This window comes from Vulpes vulpes, chromosome 11 (genome assembly GCF_048418805.1).
Source record: "Vulpes vulpes isolate BD-2025 chromosome 11, VulVul3, whole genome shotgun sequence".
Classification (NCBI taxonomy): Eukaryota; Metazoa; Chordata; class Mammalia; order Carnivora; family Canidae; genus Vulpes; species Vulpes vulpes.
Genome location: NC_132790.1, coordinates 31,882,197 through 31,900,819, shown reverse-complemented (window position 1 = coordinate 31,900,819; position 18,623 = coordinate 31,882,197). Strand labels below are relative to the sequence as shown.

Sequence of the window (18,623 nt, the reverse complement as noted above, 5' to 3'; positions counted from 1 at the left end):
ATTTTTTTTCTGTACTACAAGATCTCTTTTGTGGAAAAGAAACTATTTATACAAGTACTTGTTAAAGCTTCTACATTGCAATTTACTCCACCTAATAATTACCCTATCAACACATATTCTGTTTAAATGTCTTTAGTCACAGTCCTTCTAATGTAATCTGGGTGTTCATTGTTCTTCTGTTTGATATGCACTGGAAGCTTGCAGCATCTTATTCTAATCAGTATTTGAATGCATTGTCTGTTGAAATGAAAGTAACAATGATTAGTAGGACAGATGTTTCGCTTGAATGTGAAAATGTAGGGGTTAAAACCACAAATTAAACTGAATATTCACAGTCTTTGCATGCATTTTTCAAGATGGCGGAATACAAATTTTTGTGTAGTAGAAATCAGGTACCAGTCAAAATTTTAAAGATCTATGACCTACAAAATAGCTGGTGTTTGGAAACAATACTGTCCACTCTGGAGAATAGACACAGAACTCTAATACGCTGGTAACATGAAATATTATTTGCCTAAATGGATGGTGATTTTGACAGAGACTAGGAGAAATGGAAATGGAAAACAGAAAAATCAGAATTTCATGCTGGGTGCATCAGTGCATCAGTATATTAACAAAGGATTAGAAGAGCCTATGAATGGATTACCATTATTTGTTAGTGTATTATTATAGTGTATTATTAATTTTGTTACTATTAGATGTATCTCTGCCTTTTGATGGAAAATTCTGTAAGATTCAGTTGCTTATGACATTTAATTGGCAAAATAGGAAGATTACATAATAGAAATCTAATTTATCTGATATTGATAATGTTTATCTCCTGTTTCTAAGGATATTCCTTAGTTAATATTTTTCACTGGGATTTCTAAATGATGAGGCCATGAGAAAAATTTTAAAAAATACATAATGTATGTGTCAATGAACTAAATTTAATTTCTCAATTGAGGAAATAATTGAGACCAAGATGATTCCTGTTTTTATTTATATGTAAAAAGTGCAAATCTTCCTCTACTTACCATGATGTTATGTCTGGATAAATCCATTATATGTTGAAAATATCATTAAGTTGAAAATAAATTTAACACATCTAACCTAATGCACTCATAAACATGCTCAGAACATTTATAGTAAGGGAAAATCATCCAACACAAAATCTATTTTATAATAAAGTGTTGAATGCCTTATGTAACCTATTTCATACTGTGGTGAAATTGGAAAGTGGAATAGTTATATGGTTATAGGATGGTGTAAGTGTGTTGGTTGTGTACCCTGGTAATCTTGGGGCCAACTGGGAGCCCGAGCTCACTGCCATTATGTAACATCTCGAGAGAATATCATAACACATGTCACTAGCCTAGGAAAAGATCAAAATTCAAAATATGGTTTCTACTGGATGTGTATTACTTGTACACCTTCTTAAAGTTAAAAAAAAAAATCCTAATTCAAACCATCCCTACATCAGGGATTGTCTGTATTGTAACTTATACATAAAGTTTGTGGTTATCCCTTCTCACAGCCTTCACAAATACTCGCTGCAAACAGGTAATGTATACAGCCACAGAATACAGATGAATAGGCCCACTTGGTGGAGGGCACCTAGTTAGTTAACATCCCAAGGAAGAGCAACAGGATCAACTGTAAAACCCTGATTTACAGTGCAAATTACCACCACTTCAAGAGGGATATCGTCTGATTTGTAACTCGAGTAGACATAGTGATCAAGGTGATTTGGGGTGGCCCCTAGTTTTTTTCTAAATTGCTTGAACAGTTAATAAGAAGATGGGTGACTGTCTTTGGATTAAAAGGATTCCTGTCTACTGACCTGCTCAGAGATTATACAAAATCACTTTCTAGGTCTCTTTAGATTATGGCCCATGGATCTAATCTTCATTAAAGGTTTCTTCACATAGAACTAAGAGGTTTAAAATGAAGCATCTCTGGAGTCAGTACCCATGATTAAGAGGTTATTAGTTCAAGAAGGTGGCTCTATGGTGGTTTTCAGTGTTTCATGTTTTCCTTCCCTACTTCAAATCTTACCATACTTCCAACTCAAAAGTGTTACTACGTTTGACTATGGCATTTAGGTAACTTGTGCTTTTGTTTGTTTTAATTACATTATCTTAACCAAAAGCCTTTCAGTTAACATTTGCAAACTTTGAAAAATCAAATAAATAATAAAATAAAGTAATGATGTTTTATGATACATGAGACGGCCTCTATAATTCTTCACAAACTATTTAAATCCTCCTTTTTATTCACTGTATGAAAGGGCTCCTCTCACATAGGGATATAGTATCTTTGTTCTTTTAAATTATTTTTTGTATTAGAGATTTTTTTACATGTTTCGATTGACACATTTGATAACTACTTGAATATTTGATCTTTTTCTAGCATAAATAGAGCATAAACTTTAGAGACAAGTAGATTTAGAATTATATCTGTCCTCATCTTTTACCAGCTGTGACTCTTTGCTACAGATGCTACATTTGTAACTGATAGGGAATAATGATATCATTTAAAAGAGTTTTTCCAAAGATTGAAATAGGTAATACATTTTAAGCTCTTAGTATACTACGTAGCACAGAGGAAATACTCAGAAGTGTTAACTGTAGCGTGGAATTGCCTAGACTATTAATCAGAGTAGTGTATGTATATATTGATTAATAGTGTCATCACAGGGAATAAGGATGGCTTATCTGTTTTCAAATAATTAGATAGAAAAAATATTAACACTAAAAAGTACCCTGAAGATAGCTTGAAGTTTGAAGATTTGCAGTGTCTTGGGTTTTATCACTATTGATTATCATTATAAGTACAGAAAACTGGGAGTACAGAGTGTTCTATATATGGAGCTTAATATCTGTGAAAACTAATGTAAAAGTGATCACAGATATGATCTACCACAAAGTTTTTCTCAGACTGGATTATTTGTTTGAATTTTTATTTGATTTGTTTTTTTTCAGTTTTGTTTTATGTGAATCTATACTATATATAAAAGTTATATAAGAAGAGCTGATCTACTTGGGGATGGGAAAAGCTCAAATTCTTGTCTGTTCAACTCTACCACCAATGCATCCCTGGCTTTATTCTGAAGACTCCCTCCCCACAATGCTTAAAGAACACAGTTTTAAAAATCAATAAATAAAAGAAAGACATTGACCTACTCTAGTCCTTTAAATTTTAAGTTGGAGAAACTGGAGCCAAATTTAGTGAAGTGACATGCCCTGGGTCACACGCTGAGAGACGGACGTATCTGGTTGTACTGACTCCCCATCTACAGGATCATGTTGACTCTTATAACGAATATATTTATAGTTTAGGATAGAGTAAATATCACTGTGGGAAATGTGGCCTTTCCTCTCTTTTTCTTTTTGCCAATCATCATTTTAATGGTTGAACATATAGTATCAGTTCTCAAAGTGTGGTCCTCAACCAGCAACATCAACATAACTTTTATAAAAAATGTATTTAAAGATTTATTTATTTGAGGCAGGGAGGGACAGAGAGAGAGGGAGAGAGAAACTCAAGCAGTCTCTGCACTGAAGGTGGAGCCCCATGCAGGACTTGATCTCACAAACATTAGAACATAGCCTGAGCTGAAACCAAGAGTCAGAGGCTTACCTGACTGTGCCACCTAGGTGCCCCAGCATAACTTTTAAAAAATACAAACTCGTGGGCCTACTCAAACCACCTAAATCAAACATTCTGATGATGGGGTCTGGGAACTAATGGATTGACAAGCGCTCCAGGGGATTCTGATATTCATTAGAATTTGAAAATTTCTATACTATGGGCAGCCCGGGTGGCTCAGCCGTTTAGCACTGCCTTCGGCCTAGGGCGTGATCCTGGAGACCCGGCATCGAGTCCCACGTCGGGCTCCCTGCACGGAGCCTGCTTGTCCCTCTGCCTGTGTCTCTGCCTCTCTCTCTCTCTGTGTCTCTCATGAATAAATAAATAAAATCTTTTTTAAAAAGAAATGAAAAGAAAAGAAAAGGAAAAGAAAAGAAAAGAAAAGAAAAGAAAAGAAAAGAAAAGAAAAGAAAAGAAAAGAAAACTTCTATATTAAAGAAATTATTTGGAAATTAGTTCCCTCTGTAAATTAATCTTAATTACCTGGCTTAACTACTAACAGGCAAAAGCCACTATGGAGATACATAAAATTCTCTAAGGAAAATAATTGAAAGACAGGAATGACATTTTGTTGATTGCCTACCTTATGCAATAACTCTTTGATTTCTATTAGTTACTTAATCTTTAAGGAGCATTCTGGAGTATATGTATGGTTGTCTGAACTTTGATGGAAAAAAGAGACTCAGAAAGATTAAACAACTAGTCTGAGATCATTCAACTGGAAGTTTCAGAGATAGGATTTGAATCCAGATATAAATGGCTCCAAAGCTTTAAATCTTCCCATTATGCATTGAAACCCACTGGGTGCTACATGCATCTGGGGTGGAATAGCTACAACTCCAGGGGGAAAATCCATGCATTCAATCTCTTCATCATTACAGAGTGCTTTAATGTTGATTATACTTAAGATGTAATATATCTCTTTATTGAGACAGTATTTTGTCACTCTTACACAAGAGAATGCCTTTTCTACTCTTCTTCATTCTTACATCTATTTGAATATCAATCCTCCAATTTTTATAAACTTGCCTAAGCTAATGTATGTGTAAATTCTTTTTTTTTTTTCATAGTATTCCATGTAAGAAATAATATAGCTCCAATGTGTCCTGCTTGGGGACATATAAAAAGTTTCTGAAAAATGAATCATTACCTCTTTATGTAAATAAAATCATGTAAGTATTATGTAAATGTAATTACATATAGAAGTAATTATAGGGATATGCATTCCAAACTTCAGAGTTGTAATATAGGAAATTATAGGAGAGGGTAATTATATGTCATGTTCCCTAAAGCTTCAAGAAATTCATCCATTTTTTTATCTGAAAGAGACATTAGATATTTTATTGTGTTCCACAGAGGGTGTGGTGAATGGGTGGTCTGATTGGGAAAATAGAGGATGAATAAGTATTGTGAATTCAGAGGATGTTTGTATTGTGTAAACATATCAGTTCTAGAGCTCTTAAGATTACTTGTCAATTACGGGCCTTGCTTATCTCTACTTGAGACTGGTTTTCAATGTGTGGAGAGAAAAATTCTCCTTGCCTGCTCCATGTTCTAGGATTTTGCCTATAAGCATGCCAGCCGTATAGTCTAGTATCTGGTAATGTTCTGGAAGATTGAACTTGGTTGGACAGGTTGTACCAATGGCTACCAGAAGAAAAATAATTTAGAGATAAATGCACAGAATTTAGCAGAAAAGTATGTATGCAAAATAGTACTTGAGAACCTGTATCAAGGATTGTATCTGATGTGTAGTTTGTATGGAGTCTCTATATAGGAGAATGGATGAAGCTAGAGAGTATAATGCCAAGCTAAATAATTCAGAGAAAGATAAATATCATAGGAGCTCGCTCATGTGGAATTTAAGAAATAAAACAAATGGGCAAAGGGAAAAAAGGGGAGAGCAAGACCGAGAAACCAAGAAACAGACTCTTAACTATAGAGAACAAACTGATGGTTACCAGAAGGGAACAAGTATTGGGGGTGTGTGAAATAGGTGATGGTGATTAAGGAGTCACTTGTGATGAGCACTGAGTGATGTATGGAATTGCTGAATCACTATATCGTATACCTGAAACTAATATAGCACTATATGTCAACTATACTGGAATTAAAATAAAAAAAAATGAATAATAAAAGAAAAAGGAGAAAAGACCAGATTCACAAGTTAATGAGATCAGATTTGGAAGCAGAATAAAGCAAGAAATTCAGCTACTCAGTCTTATCGAGGGAGAGTTAAATATTTGGGAACCGGAGAAGCTAACTTTAACACTCAAGACTCAAAGGACACCTTCATTTTAGGACAAAGGTAGTAATAAACCACTGTACCTCACATATCCTATCCAAGGGCAATTTTATCATTTTTTCTAAGTAAATATCTCCTCAATTTCTTTACTTCTTTCCACCTCCACTGGTATTGTCATACTCCTTATCACCATCATCTTTTGCCTGAATGGATTGCTATTGCCTCCTAAACCCTTGCCTCATTGGTCCTAATGCTGTTCAAAATCTCTTTTACATACTGCAGCCAAAGTGACTCATCCTTCAGTTACTCCACATTGATTTTAGGGAAAATACTAAAGTCCTTAACATGATCTATAAATCTATTATCCCTGCTTACTTCTACAGTTTTATCTCATGATCGTCTCAGCCCTGTTCCCTCTGCAACTCAATACTGCCCAATTTCAGTTGGTAACATGCCTTTCTGTATAGAAAGCTTCCTACATTACCCTTTCTCTTTTAGGTCTTAGAAGTTTCAATTCAAACACTGTTTAATCAGGAAATATTCCCTTTATAACTTTCTCCTGAAGCAAACAAACACGCACACACACACACACACACACACACCTACACACACTTCTAGTCTCTTGTTATATTTCCTCATAGCTGCTGGTTTTTTTTTATTTTCACATAACTAACTAGCTTGCAATTATATATTTTGTGTGTTAATGGGAATAAATGCATGTCTCACCAACTAAACAAACTACATGCAAGTAAGAGTCATGTCTTTTTTTTTTTTTTTTTTTTTATGGATGACCCAAGAGCTCAATGGTTGTTGTAAATTGTTTGCTAAGCAGTCTTGGATATGACACCAAAAGTACAAGTGACAAAAGAAGGAAAACAGATAGATTGAACTTCACAAAATCACAATACCCATAAAATGAAAACCCACTGAATTAGAGAAAATATTTGGAAATTATGTGGCAAGAGTCTTGTGTTTGGAATATACAAATGACTGTTACAACTCAATAATAAATAATAAAATAACAATAATAATAACAACTAGTAAAAATGGGCAAAATATATGAGTAGCCAATTCTCCAAAGATGTGTACAAATGAAAAATAAGCAACTGGTAAAATGCACAACATTACCCAATAGGGAAATGCAAACCAAACAACAATGTGGTGTTACTCCATGCCCACCAGAATGACTATAATAAAAAGTAAGGATAGTAATAAGTGTTAGCAAGGATATGTACAAACTAGAATCCTCATACACTGCTGGTAGGGATGTAGAATGGTGTACCCACTTTGGAAAAAACTTTGGCTTGTCTTCAAAATATTAACCATAGAATTGTTGGGGGTACCTGTATGACACAGTTGGTTAAGCATCTGCTTTTGGTCCAGGTCATGATCTCAGGGTCCTGGGATCAAGCCCTACATTGGGCTCCCTTCTGAGCAGGGAACCTGCTTCTCCCTCTGTATACTTTCTCCTTCTCTTGCTCTCTCAAATACATAAAATCTTAAAAAAAAAGAAAAAAAATGTTATATGACTTCTAGCAACTTCACTCCTAGTTATATACCCAAGATAATTAAAAACATGTCTCCGTACTAAACTTTGTACACAAATGTTTGCTATAGCAATATGATATATTTATACAATGGAGTATTATTCGGTAATATAAAGAAATAAAATGCTGATACATGCTACAACATGGAGGAACATTGAAAGCATTATGCTTAGTGAAATAAGCCAGTCGAAAAGATCATAAAATACCAATTTCAATTGTAATTCCATTTATATGAAATATCCAAAATAGACAACTATACAGGGACAGAAAGTAAATTAATGTTTTCCTAAGAGTAGGAAGGAAGAGAATTGGGAGGAAATAGGGAGTGACTGATGATGGATGCCTTGCTCCTGTTGTTTTTCTTGGCACTAAGAAGTTTATAAAATTAGATTGTAATGATGGTTGTACAACTCTGTGAATATACTAAACATCATTGATTAAATGATGGGATTGATTAAATGGGGAAATTGTATCATGTGTATCACTAAAACCATTACAACCATTAAACTTTTTTTTTTTGTAATGACTTGAAAAAACAAGTTTTTTGTATTTAATGTGTGGGTAGATTATTTGCCCTGAATGGTCAAAAATCGCTACAGATATGGGACTCAAAAGTAATGCAAAACTGGCAATTCCTCATACTGTTTAAAGCTCGAGACATGCTGGATTTTGAAAAAAGTGTAGAAAATAGAATATGTAGTAAATGAGAAACAAGTTCAGATGATATAGCACAATGAAAAGAACAATGGACAGTGAAGGCAGACATATATGTTCTTGAAGTTACAGTAACGATGTCACCTGTTCAGCAGAGGCCATGGTCAAGTCATCTCATGTCTCTTAGCTTCACTGTTCTGTTGTCAAATACATTTACAAAATCAGACACACGAAAAGTAATGCAAAATACCAGACATGGCAACTACATGAGTAAATACTTATTTTTAAAAGAGTCATACTTAAATATATTTAAAGGGGCAGCCCGGGTGGCTCAGCGGTTTAGCGCCGCATTCAGCCCAGGGCGTGATCCTGGAGACCCGGGATCTAGTCCCACCTCAGGCTCCCTGCATGGAGCCATGGAGCCTGCTTCTCTCTCTCTCTAACTCTAATAAATAAATAAATAAAATCTTAAAAAATAAATATATTTAAAAGATTATTATTGAAAACAAAAATATTAACAATGTATTGTGAATTTTATAATGTACACGGAAGTAAAATATACGACAATAATAGTGAAAGGGCAGGAGGGAAGCAATGGATTCTTACATATGAAGTATTATTATAGTACTTGAAGATAGACTATAAGCAAAGATATATGTTATAAATTCTAAAGTAATCACTGAAATAATAAAACAGAGGTGTAGCTAAAAACTGAGGTAAAGAGTAATTAAAGGATGCCTGAGTGGCTCAGCGGTTGAGCATCTGCCTTCAGCTCCAGGCATGATCCCGGAGTACTGGGACCGAGTCCCACGTCGGGCTCCCGGCATGGAGCCTGCTTCTCCCTCTGCTTATTTCTCTGCCTCTTTCTATCTCTCTGTGTCTCTCATGAATAAATAAATAAAATCTTAAAAAAATTTTTTAAAGAGTAATTAAAGATATTTAGCTAATCCAAAGGAAGGCATAGTAAGAGGAGCAAGGCTACAAACAATATATGGAACAAATAATTTTTTTTAAATGACGGTAGATTTAAAACCAACTTTCATAATCTCACTAAATATAAATGGACTGAACACCCCAATTAAAAGAGATTGTGAAGTTGGAAAAAAACTGTATATCAAATACAAGTAACATACATTAAATATAAAAATACAAATAGGTTAAAAGTAAAAAAAGAGAAAAACTTGTCATGCTACCACTAAGAAAAACAGCTGCAGTAGATATATTAGACAAAGTAGATTTCAGGAAATAACAATTGTTAACTATTATGCTTCTAATAATAGAGTTTCAAAATATATGAAGCAAAATCTGTCAGAAATATGAGTAGAAATCAATAAATCATTATCATAATTTGATACTAGAATACTTATAACAAATAGGGCAAGTCAACAGAAAATTAGTTTATAGATGACTTCAACAACACTAAAAACCAATTTGGCCTAATTAACATTTGTAGACTACTCCACCCAACTGGAGCAGAATATACATTGTCTTCAAGTACACTTGAAAAAGTTAGCAAGACAGACCATATTCTGGCCCAAACTTGTATTTTCAATACATTTAAAATAATTAAAGTCACACAATATCTTCTAAAATTATAATGAAATTAACTTAGAAATCAGTAATAAAAGATGCCTGGAAAATCTCAAATTTGAAAACTAAATACACTTCTAAATAACCCATGGCCTAAAGAAAAAAAATTAAGAAGAAATTCAGGAAGTATTTTTTAACTGGATGAAAATAAAAATACAATATATAAAAATTTGTGGTATTTACTTAAAACAGAACTTAAAGGAAATTTTATAACACTAAATGTCTATTTTAGAAAAAAAAAAAGTAGCATCATGAATGACCTCAGCTTCTACCTTAAGAAACTAGTAAGAGAAAATTAAATGCATGGTAAGCAAAAGATAGGATATAATAAAGATCCAATGTAATCTCTCTCAATGAAATAGAAGACAGAAATACAAGAGAAAAATCGATGAAACCAAAAACTTATTCTTTGAAAATATCAGTAAATTGTTAAACATCTAGCCAGATTGATCTAGAATAAAAATAAATAAACACACATTACAAATATCAAGAATGTGAGAGGTGAGGGGTGCCTAGGTGTCAGTTGGTTACACATGATCCCAAGGTCCTCAGATTGAGTTCAATGGTAGGGAGCTTGCTCCTCCCTCTTCGTCTGCTGCTCCCCTTGCCTGTGCTCTTTCGCTCTCTCTCTCTCTCTCTCTCTCTCTCTCTCATCTCTCTGTGTCTCTCATGAATAAATAAATAAAATCTTAAAAAAAAAAAAGAAAAGCTTGTCTGAACATCATGGATATTACAGTACCTTGACGGTGATGACACATCCTGAATTCATTTGCCATTCTAGACTGGATTAGAAGGAGTCAGGTCAACTTACTGACAATCAACAACAAAAAAAATCCATTATTGGAGAGTCCTTATTTCCTCTCTCCCTATTCTATTCTGTATTGATGTATTCAGAAAAAAATAAATAAATAAATAAATTAATTAATTAATTAAAAATCTTAAAAAAAATAAAAAATCTGTCAAATAAATAAATTAAAAATCTTTAAAAAAAAAGAATGTGAGAGGTGAATATTATGAATTAACTTCATACCCACAGATTTGACAATTTAGATGAAATGGATAAATCTGAAAGACACACAAAGTACAAAGACATACTATAGTGATTTAAATAGTGTCCCCCAAATTATAGTCTTTGCAGGTGTAATTGGTTAAAGATCTTGAGGTGAAATATTGGATTTAGATCCTAAATCCAGCTACTTGTGTCTTTATAAGAGAAAGGAGAGATAAATGTACACATAGACACAGGAAAGAAAGACATGAGAAGACCGAGGCAGAGATTGAAGTTATGCTTCCAGAAGCCAAGGAATTCCAGGAACCACCAGCAGTTGGAAGAGGCAAGGAAGGGTGAAGTTGGAGGAATTATACTGCCTGATATCAAGACTTATTTGAATGCTATAGGAATGACTGTGATAGTGGCATAAAGATAGACATATGGATTAATGCAACAGAATAGAGATCCACTGATTTTTTACAAAAGTAATTCATTGGATGAAAGATAGTGTTTCCTACAAATGGTTTTGGAGCAACTGGATGTTCATATGCAAAAATGTGAACTTGAATCCCTATCTCTTATTATATGCAAAAGTTAACAAAATGAATTATAGATCTAAATTTTAAATGTAAAACTGTGAAGCTTTTGGAATAAAACAGGAAAAAAAAAAGTCCACGTGGTCTTGAGTTAGGCAGATTTCGTAGAAATGACACTGAAAGCAAGATCTGTAAAAAAATCAATAAATTAGACTTTATACATATTAAATATTTTGATTTTCAAAAGACACTAAGAGAATAATTAAAAACCCACAGATATGAAAAGGTGTTTGTACATCAAATATCCAATAATAGATTTTATTCCAGAACATATGAAAAACTCTCCAGATGTTATTATAAGTCAAACAAACTAGTAAACAGGCAAAAGATTTTTACATAAACTTCATCAGAGAAAACATATGTACAGCAAATCAGCATTTGTCATTAATCACTAGGGAATACAAATTAAAACCACAAAACATGCCACTACATATCTTATTAGAGTATCTAAAATTACAAGGAATGAAGACATCAATTGTTGGCATGGATGTGGAAAAATTAGAAATCCAACATCCATGTGATCCCTAGGTGGCTCACTGGTTTAGTGCCTGCCTTTGGTCCAGGGCATGATTCTGGAGTCCCAGGATCGAGTCCCACATCAGGCTTCCTGTATGGAGGCTGCTTCTTCCTCTGCCTGTGTCTCTGCCTCTCTCTCTCTCTCTCTCTCTCTCTCTCTCTCTCTGTCTTTCATGAATAAATAAATAAATAAAATCTTAAAAAAAAAAAAGAAAAAAAGAAACCCGACATCCTGCTAGTAGACATTTATAAAAGTAAAAACTCTTGCAAAGGCATTTTGGTGATTTCTTAAAAAGTTAAGCAACTCCCAGTTGATACAAATATTATATTCATAGATATTTACCCATGAAGAATGAAATTATGTGTTTATAAGAAGATCTATAGATGGATGTTAGTAGTAACATTCTATGTATTCCCCCCAAACTGGACACAATCCAAATATCCATCAACAAGTGAATAGATATATCAACTGTGTTCTAGCCATACAACAGAAGCTTGTAATAAAAGGTAAAAAGAAAGAATAAACTACTGACACATGCAGCAATACAGAGGAATCTCATAATAATTTTTCTGTGATAAACCAGATAAAAGAGCACATACTGTTTGATTTCCATTCATATAAAAACTTACAAAGTGCAAACTAATCAAAGGTGACAGGAAATCAATCAGTAGTTACCCGGGGACTAGGAGGTAGGTAGGGGTGGAATTAAAATAAGCAAGAAGAACTTTTGAGGTGATGGATGTATTCATTATCCAAATATTGGTGATGATTTCATGAGTATATACAAATATCAAGGATTTTCAAATTGTACATTTACAGCACAGAAGTTTGAAAGAGCTAAGCAATAAATATTGAGGCAGACAATGGTAACAGAGAGAGCAAGAGAGGCTTCTCTCTCTCCATTCTGCTCAGGGCGGACTGTGTTCTTCAGGCAGTGTAGGGCCCTGGAAGATTGTTGGTGGGCCAGTTACATTATTTGCATTTTAGCAGTTTGGCCTTGGTGAAGGGAAGGATTGGCAACACACACTTTTTTTTTTTTTTTTAACATTGTAATGGAATTGCAACAAATATTCCAAATAATCTCTGCAGGATTTCCAGTGAAACCAATTAGCATACATTTGAAAAAGTGCTGGTGGGGTTAGGGACTTATTCTTTAGCCATTAAAACAAATTGGCCCATGTTGGCATACAAGCTAGTAAGTGGCAGAACAATGACTTAAAACCAAACTTGTCTGATTTGAAACCTATTTCTCTTTCCACTACACATGCCCTCTCCCACCTGGATACAAACCTCATGGTGATGAGGACTCGAGTAATTAAATGCGAATTTTCAGGATTTTCTTCAAATCAGAATGTGGACTAGATGTTATGTAATGTCAGGTCTGCTGCAGTTTTTTTTTTTTTTTTTTCCGGTTTTGTTTTGTTTGCAGTGGTTCTTTTTTTTTTTTTTTAATTTTATTTATTTATTATAGTCACACAGAGAGAGAGAGAGGCAGAGACACAGGCAGAGGGAGAAGCAGGCTCCATGCACCGGGAGCCCGACGTGGGATTCGATCCCGGGTGTCCAGGATCGCGCCCTGGACCAAAGGCAGGCGCTAAACCGCTGCGCCACCCGGGGATCCCATTTGCAGTGGTTCTTAATGGAAGCTGAGCAGATTGTACTTCAGCCCCCCTGAAGTGTGCTGTACCAATATTGGATTACATCTACACCTTTTTATTGGAAAATATGAGTCACATTCCAAGATCACCCCCAAAGTGGCACACGTTAAAAGTAATTAAAATGGGAATTCACTGACTTGCTTGCTTAATTCAGTAAGCCACAATGCTGTATGCGGGCACAGTATTCCAAATTGTTTCAAGAACAGCAGCTCTAAGTATAACCCAGTTTAGATTGTTTCTCAGAGAAGCTCTAAGAGTTAGGAGGGTAGAAAGCAAGAATGCCAAACTTAAATTTACTTGGCAAAGGAGAGGTTAAAATTTAAAATTAGCAGTCTTCTGGAAACATGAAAAGCAGTTACCCTTATTCCATCCTATTTGGAAGTCTTTGAAGGAATTCGACATTTTGACAATTTGAAATGTCAGTCATTCATTCTGTGGCAAATGCATAGAAACCTACATGAAATTTGCTTGTTTGGCTTCTCAAAACTGTTGAACAAAACCCTCTTTGGACTTTGGCTAATAGCACTAATCAAAACTTTAATAATAGACTTGTCATTTACCCCTTTTTATTATGAGTTGGATGGGTCTAGAGATTGCTTATGCAATTTTCACACAAAAGAATGAGCAATGAGTGTTTCAGGCTTGTTACAAAATTATGTTTCCATGCAAAAAAAGAGAAGGAAATAAAGCTGGGCCTAAGGATTAAGGAATTACTCTCTAATTTGGCTAAATTTTACTTAGTCTTAGAAAAAAAGAGATTAATTCTTATTCATTTATTGCCCCTAATGTGCATTATCATGCATTAAGCGGAAGAGTTAGAATGCAGTGTGAACAGGTTAGACTCTGTACGGTTGCTCGTGGAGCTCATAGAGCAGAGGAATTAAAATGCATTTTAGACAACACTAGGTTCAAATTCTGACTTTCTGCACCTTGTCTCTGATAAATTTCTTTACATTTCTAATTATCTTTTCCTTATTTGTAAAATCAACTATTAACGGTAATACACCTCTAAAAGGATTTTCCTGAGAATCACATTACGCCATGCATTCAAGCCATTTAACTCAGAAGCTTGTAGGGTGTGCATTATTGCTATATGTTGCAGGTTATTGTGCTGTACTTGAACACCTTATTGCAGAGTACTGGGAATGAAAACTGTGGGTCAGGTACTTTGCATGTGCTATCTCATTCAGCCTTCATAACATCCTCTGTTTCTTTCATTTTACTGATGAGAAAACAGAGACACAAAGCATTCAGGAAACTTCTTAAAAGTCATGCAGTTAATAAGTGGCAGAACTTGAATCAAGTTTCTGCGGTTCTCAAATCCATGTGTTTTCCACTCTATGTTGCTGCTTTCAAAAAAGTTAAGATTAAAAGGAAAAGAATATCACAAGAAATGTTCATTTATTAGTGGCAATCCTTTGGGCAGTTGTGTTACTAACTAAATCTGCATATGTATAACAGTTCCATATATAAAATTGAGTTGCAAAAGCAAATGTAAATGATTCTTACTTAACATGAGTCCCCAAGGAATTTTCCAATGTATATGACCTCCACTCTCATATGTCTTTATATATGTGAGTTTTGGTTGATTTTTCCAGCCATGTTTATGGTGATTGTACTTGCTGAGCCAAAACTGGGTGTTCTGAAAACAAATATTGCTGCTTCTTAAAATCGCAAATAAACCTGATATATTAAGTACTAAAGATATTTTGAAGCAGGCAGTCTGACAAGACTGATCCTATTACAGACTGTCTAGTACAGTGGTTGAATAAAAAAAGCTAATTGGGATCAGAGAGATTTTCACTCAGAATTCCATCTCAGTCGTTGTCAGCAGTGTGGTCATGGGCAACTTAATTTTTTAGGTTCAGTTTCCTCAATTGTAAGGTAGAAAAAATAGAAATAGCAAATAGCACCTATGCATGGTGGTGTTTTAAGGATTAAATGGGATCATGGTACAGATTAATTAGCCCTGTATCTGGCAAGTAGCCCTAAATAAACTATGGATGTGATTGTTGATGCTGTGGTTGTATAGGTCTCCATAGCCAGTTCTTTTTAAGTTCAAGTAAAACATTCTGCACAAATAGCCAATCCATAAGGATAGATTAATCTGTGAAATGATGTTTTGATGGAAAATGTTTCCTTGAAGGCTCTCCATTTTCAGTTCTCTTTCAATTAATCAGATTGCTTCAGAGAATATCTTCAATTAGGTACTCATGCACACAGAAAAACACCTGGCAATCTTCGTTTGAACAAAGAGGGGTTCTTTGTGAAAGACCAAAGTACAGCTAGTCTTTCTCAGCCCATAGCTGTTGCAGGAGTAAGATGGCATTGAGAAGCTGCAGCCCTGGGTGGGGGGTGGGTAGCAACTCAGAAAGATCAACTAGAAATACTAAATTGTCAAAGTGTTTAGCAGCCTGTATATTTATCGAAGAGGGCAGGACTCTTCCACCAAAAGATAATGTGACCCAGTGCCCAGATCTTAGTTTCTAATGCCATTCTCCAATAGAAGGTACCAAAAGTCCTTGGATAAATGGCAGATTTTAGAGCTGGGACATAGAATATACAAAATAAACCTGGAGCATCTAGTAGGGCTAGAAACTAAGGAATTGACCAAAACACAAATCAATGAGGAAAAACCAAAAGGATACAGAAGCTAGCTGGAAGAGTTCCCAATGGCCAAAGATGGAACAATTTGAGTCACAAAATAAATAATGTATTATTAACCTCTACAACTGAGGATAGAATAAAGTGTATACTTGATATAATAAATGATAAAGACATAATAATTTGTATAAACACCTGCCCCTCTACTCTTTAATTATGGACTGCATTTGGTGACTGGATTACAAAGTGTGCAATATGGAAAAGATGAAAAATAACTTTATAGTGGAGAATCCTGCCAAATACTACCTTAGATAGTTGATTAGTGTTATCACCATCAGTGATAAATCATATGTTGATCATATGTACCTTTGAATTATGTTGAGAATGGCATTTTACCTGTGGGGACTTTCTTTTCAAAACTCATAACTCCAGTCTAAGTATAAGGAAATAAAATATCAGACAAACCGTAAATTAAGGAACATTGTATAAAATACCTGACTTCAAAACTATCAAGGTAATCGAGGAAAATCTGAGAAACTATCACAGTCCAAAAACCTAAGGAGACATGAAAACTGAATGTAATGTGATATCCTGAATAGAATCTTGGAACAGGAAAAGGACATTGAGAAAACCTATCAAACTATGGATAAAGTATGAAATTTAGTTAATAAGAATGGTTTGGTATTGGTATTGGTTATTGTAACAAATGTGCTATAGTAATATACATGTTTACTGTAGGAGAAACTAGTTGCAGGGTATATAGAAACTCTTCTATCTTGTCAACTTTTCTAAAACCTGAAAATATTCTAAAATACAACATACAATGTGCAAAGTATTCCTAAAGTGACATAATTAGCTTTAAATTGAAGTTTTAATACTTTTAATATTCTCATTGTCCAATATGATAGCTGAGTCTATTGAACACTTGAAATATGGCTAGTCTAAAATGAGATGTGCTTTAAGTATAAAATACACTCCTGATTTGAAAGGCATAGTTCATTCAAAAAAAGAATGTAAAATATTCTCTTTAATAATTTTGTTATTGATTATATAGTAAAATAATATTTTGAAATAAAGTACATTATTAAATTAATTTTACTTATTTATTTTTTTAATGTAACTACTAAAATATTTAAAATATTTTATGCAATTCACATTATGTTTCTAGTGGAGAGCATCACTCTAAGCTATTAACAAGGACATATTTAAGTATATTAGGAGATGAGGTACCTGTTCTCTGTGTTTACTTAGAATGTTTGTCTATATGTGATTTTCCATATTTTGTTGTTATTGCTGTACATTTGTTTAATAGAAGATAACCCGGAGACTTAAGGACCAAATGAGAATAAAAAGTTTTAACTTTTGGAGGAGACTTTTACATATTCATTTGCCTAGATAGAACCTGAAACTAGACTAAGCCTGTGCGGTCTGATGGGTGGTCTTGGAGTCCAACTTCTCACCTCAGATGTTGCCTGCAGGGCCCATCTGCTGCTAAGATTGCTCTGTGCATTATTTTCCCCCACGGATTCTATGAGATGCCCCATGGTGAGTGTATAGCAAAAACAGGCAAAGTAGAAAGACGTTCTTTCTCCATTTTTATCTAAAACTGCAGGTGCTCTTCTCACAAACAATGGGTGGCTATATCTCAACCTCACAAACTTCCATCCATTACCTGAGGTAAATGGTATTTTATGTAAGAAAGCACTGATTTTATTCACCCTGCCTTCTGGATGATACCTATTGATTAAAAGCAAACAAAAACCTTGTCATTTCCTTTCTTTACCACCTGAAGAAGTCTTCATTCTAAAAGACCTAGGTCCAGGCATCTGTTATTGTCAAGATTTTTTTCATTACAACCTTAAATATCTCTGTTCTCCCAGGACACTGGCTGAAAACCACTTTTTTTGGACAATATCATATCAAGTTCTTGTCAGGATGAGAGAACTATCGCTCACTCAGTTTTGAGATCCTTGGCAGAAAGGACCATGTCTCTTCTATGGTAGCAAGATGAGGGAAACAAATTTTGAAACTGGCCTAGGTGCCAGCCCTTGCTTTGGACAAACCCAAATTAGGAGTCAAATATGTATTGGAACACCTGGGTGGCTCAGCGGTTTAGCGCCTGTCTTCAGCCCAGGGCTGGAGTCCCGGGATCGAGTCCCACATCAGGCTCTCTCTCTCTCTCTCTCTCTCTCTCTCTCTGTGTGTGTGTGTGTGTGTCTCATAAATAAATAAAATATTTTTTAAAAAAGGAGTCAAATTTGTATAGATGAAACTAATCATATTATTACAGAACAATAGGTAGTGAATGAATGAATGAATGAATGTATGAATGACCACAATAATGTCATATTTTACTTATATAGGATATAGGTCAAGTTTCTGAATATGCTCTTTAACTCTAATTATATTTACACAGATCTTGTTTGCAATCTCCCACTTCTTTCCAAATATAATAATTCTCCCTACAATCTGCCTTGTTATTTGCCCTACTTTCTTTTAAAATTATTGAACAATACTGTTTTGACCCTCTAATTTGATAAGTCTATTATAAATGTTAATGAAATTATTTTGGAAGAAATAGGAAAATTAGA

At 34.4% G+C, this 18,623-nt stretch overlaps 1 protein-coding gene across 2 annotated transcripts in view; it reads left to right on the top strand.

Moving 5' to 3' along the window:
* Positions 1-18,623, top strand: part of TENM4 (teneurin transmembrane protein 4) — a 2,793,707-nt gene that overhangs the window by 703,701 nt on the left and 2,071,383 nt on the right. The window lies entirely within an intron of this gene.